The sequence below is a fragment of the Mus caroli genome, chromosome 8 (genome assembly GCF_900094665.2).
Source record: "Mus caroli chromosome 8, CAROLI_EIJ_v1.1, whole genome shotgun sequence".
Taxonomy (NCBI): domain Eukaryota; kingdom Metazoa; phylum Chordata; class Mammalia; order Rodentia; family Muridae; genus Mus; species Mus caroli.
In genome coordinates this window covers 62,171,781-62,174,503 of record NC_034577.1, presented here as the reverse complement: position 1 = coordinate 62,174,503, position 2,723 = coordinate 62,171,781, and the positions used below count along the sequence as shown (strand labels likewise).

At 45.0% G+C, this 2,723-nt stretch overlaps 1 protein-coding gene across 10 annotated transcripts in view; it reads left to right on the top strand.

The window, feature by feature from the left end:
• Positions 1-2,723, top strand: part of Gatad2a (GATA zinc finger domain containing 2A) — an 87,008-nt gene that overhangs the window by 26,775 nt on the left and 57,510 nt on the right. The gene's annotated exons all lie outside the window — the stretch shown is intronic.

Below are 2,723 nucleotides of genomic sequence, written 5' to 3'. Positions count from 1 at the left end.
ATTTCTGAGTTCAAGGCCAGCCTGGTCTACAAAGTGAGTTCCAGGACAGCCAGGGCTATACAGAGAAACCCTGTCTCGAAAAACAAAAAACAAAACAAAACAAAAAAAGATTTATGCATGTGAGTACACTGTTGCTGTCTTCAGACACACCAGAAGAGGACAATGGATCCCATTACAGATGGTTGTGAGCTACCAGGTGATTGCTGGGAATTGAACTCAGGACCTCTAGAAGGGCAGTCAGTTCCCTTAACCACTGAGCCATATCTCCAGCCCAGAATTTTTTATTTTTGAGACTTGTTACCACCATGTAGCCTTGGCTGTCTGGAACTTGGAATGTAGACCAGGGTGGCCTCTTAGATCACAGAGATCTGCCTGAACCTGTCTCCCAAGGAGTTCACTACCAATGTGTCTGGGTTTTCTTCTTTATGGTAGAATCCCACTACAAGCTAAGGGTGTGGAAGTTGGGTTTTTTTAAAGATTTGCTTATTTTATATTGTGCATGAGTGTTTTACCTGCGTGTTTGTACCAGTTATGTTCCTAGTGCCTGTGGAGGTCACAAGTTCAGTTGGTTGTGAGCCACCATGTGGATGCTAGGGATGGAACCTGGGTCCTCGACAAAAACAGTGAATGCTCTTAATTGCTAAAGTGTCTCTGAAGCCCTGAATGTGGACGATTGGAAACAGTATTCTCATATGCATGTTTGCCAGGCTATCCTGAAGGAGAAAGGAGCACCCGTGTGATAAACCTGCTGTTTGCTCTGCCCCAGCACTGCTTCAGACATAGCTTCTGCAGCTGTTGGCCTTTGAGCTGGCACTATGGAACACTTCCTCACTTTAGCTGACCCCTACCTCAGCTGGTAACTTGGGTACAGGTCTCTGTTTCTGTTCTTTTGAGTTTCCAGGTGTGGGTTTTGTGGTAGAGATAGAGAGATGGAGTTTCTTATGTGCTCATTCACATTCACAGATGAAACATTTTTTTTCCACCTGCTTTTGGAGGTTTGACTAGGAAAGCAAAATGGCATGTATGTGCACAGCTGTTTTTGCGCTTTACCTTGTTCCTTTGAGACAGAGTCTCTCGCTGAGCCTGGAGCTCACTTGGTTTTACCTTGGCTGGCATCCAGCAAGGCTCTGAAATCCTGCTATCTCGGTGCTATCCCACCACAGCACTGGTAGGCATGAGGCTATGCTCTACTTGTTATGTGATGCTGGGAACCGAGCTCAAGTTCTTGTGTCTAAGCCACTGGTTCTTTTACCTTCTAAGCCATTTAGTCAGCCCCTGATATCTATTTTTTGACTGTAGCTTAGGCTTGATTTGAACTTGTGTGCCTTCTGCCTCTGCTTTCTCAAGGCTGGAATCACAGGTATGTGCCATGAATGCTTAGCCAAACCAAATTGACTTAGAGCTGGATTTAATTGGTTGAGTCACTTAAACCTGTGGCATACTTGGCTTGGGTGTCATTGATTGGGTGCCTGAGTTTTCTCCAGTGTCTCATTTGGTGCTGCAGCTTGTGAGAAGGTTGAATCTTACAAGTGGTAAGGTTTCCTCAAAGGATTCTTGAACCAGCTGGTTCAAACCTGAGGGTTTCTCTTATGGCTATGATAGGAGCACAGTTCCTGGTATGCTTGCCTTTTTCTTAACTTGCTTAGTAGATGAACTCAAGGCTCCTGCTTCAGTTCAGGAAAGTTTGCTTGCTTGCTTGCTTATTTGTTTGTTTGTTACAAAGGTCTCACTGTGTAGGTCTGACTGTCTGTTGACTAGGCTAGCCTCTAACTCAGAGATCTGCCTGCCACTGTCTCCCGAGTGCTGGAATTAAAGGAGTGTGTCACCATGTCCAAAGGAGATTTATTTTTCATTGATTTACTTTTTAATGCTTCTTTGTATGAATGTATATGTGCTTTGGGTGCCCACAGAGGCCAGAACAGAGTGTAGGATCCCCTGGCATTGGAGTTAAATAGATGGTTGTGAACTACCATGGGGGTGCTGGGAACTGAACCAGAGAGAGCAAGAGGGGCCAGGTCTCTTAACCACTGAGTCATCTTCAACCTGTTTTTTGTTTTTGCAGTAAAGTTTTGTGCAATCTTTTCTCCTGTTCACCTGCAGAAGTCATTTCCTGGTGTAGAATCCTGGGGGGAAAAGTAGGAACTTGATATCAGAAATGGATGGTACTGTCTGGCCTATTTTATTTTTTGCTTTTTGAGGTAGGGTCTTTCTATGTACCTGACTGTCTTAGAACTCACTGTGTAGAGCAGGCTGGCCTTGAATTCATAGTGATTGACTGTCCAAAATCTCTTTTGGTCTGTCTTTGCACCCTGAGTGCTGGGGTTAAAGGTGTGGGTCAAGGTACCTAGCTGTTCATTTTTGTGTGTGCCTGATGTGTAACTGTGGGCACAACTCCCCTTCCACCTTTAACTGGGTTCTAGAGAAGGAACTCAGATTTCCAGGCCTGTAGCTTATAAGTGCCTTTATCATGCTTAGTCATCTTGCTAGCCATTTTGAAGTTTAGGGCCTGAGTCTGAGTGTCATTGTGATTATATTTGTCAGGCTGTTTCATTAGAAACAGAACTTTTAGGCCAAGGGAGGTGATTACATGCTTCGGGCTTAGCGCCACAATTAAATAAAATTAAGAGTACCTTTTTGGCCGGGCGTGGTGGCGCACGCCTTTAATCCCAGCACTTGGGAGGCAGAGGCAGGCGGATTTCTGAGTTCGAGGCCAGCCTGGTCTA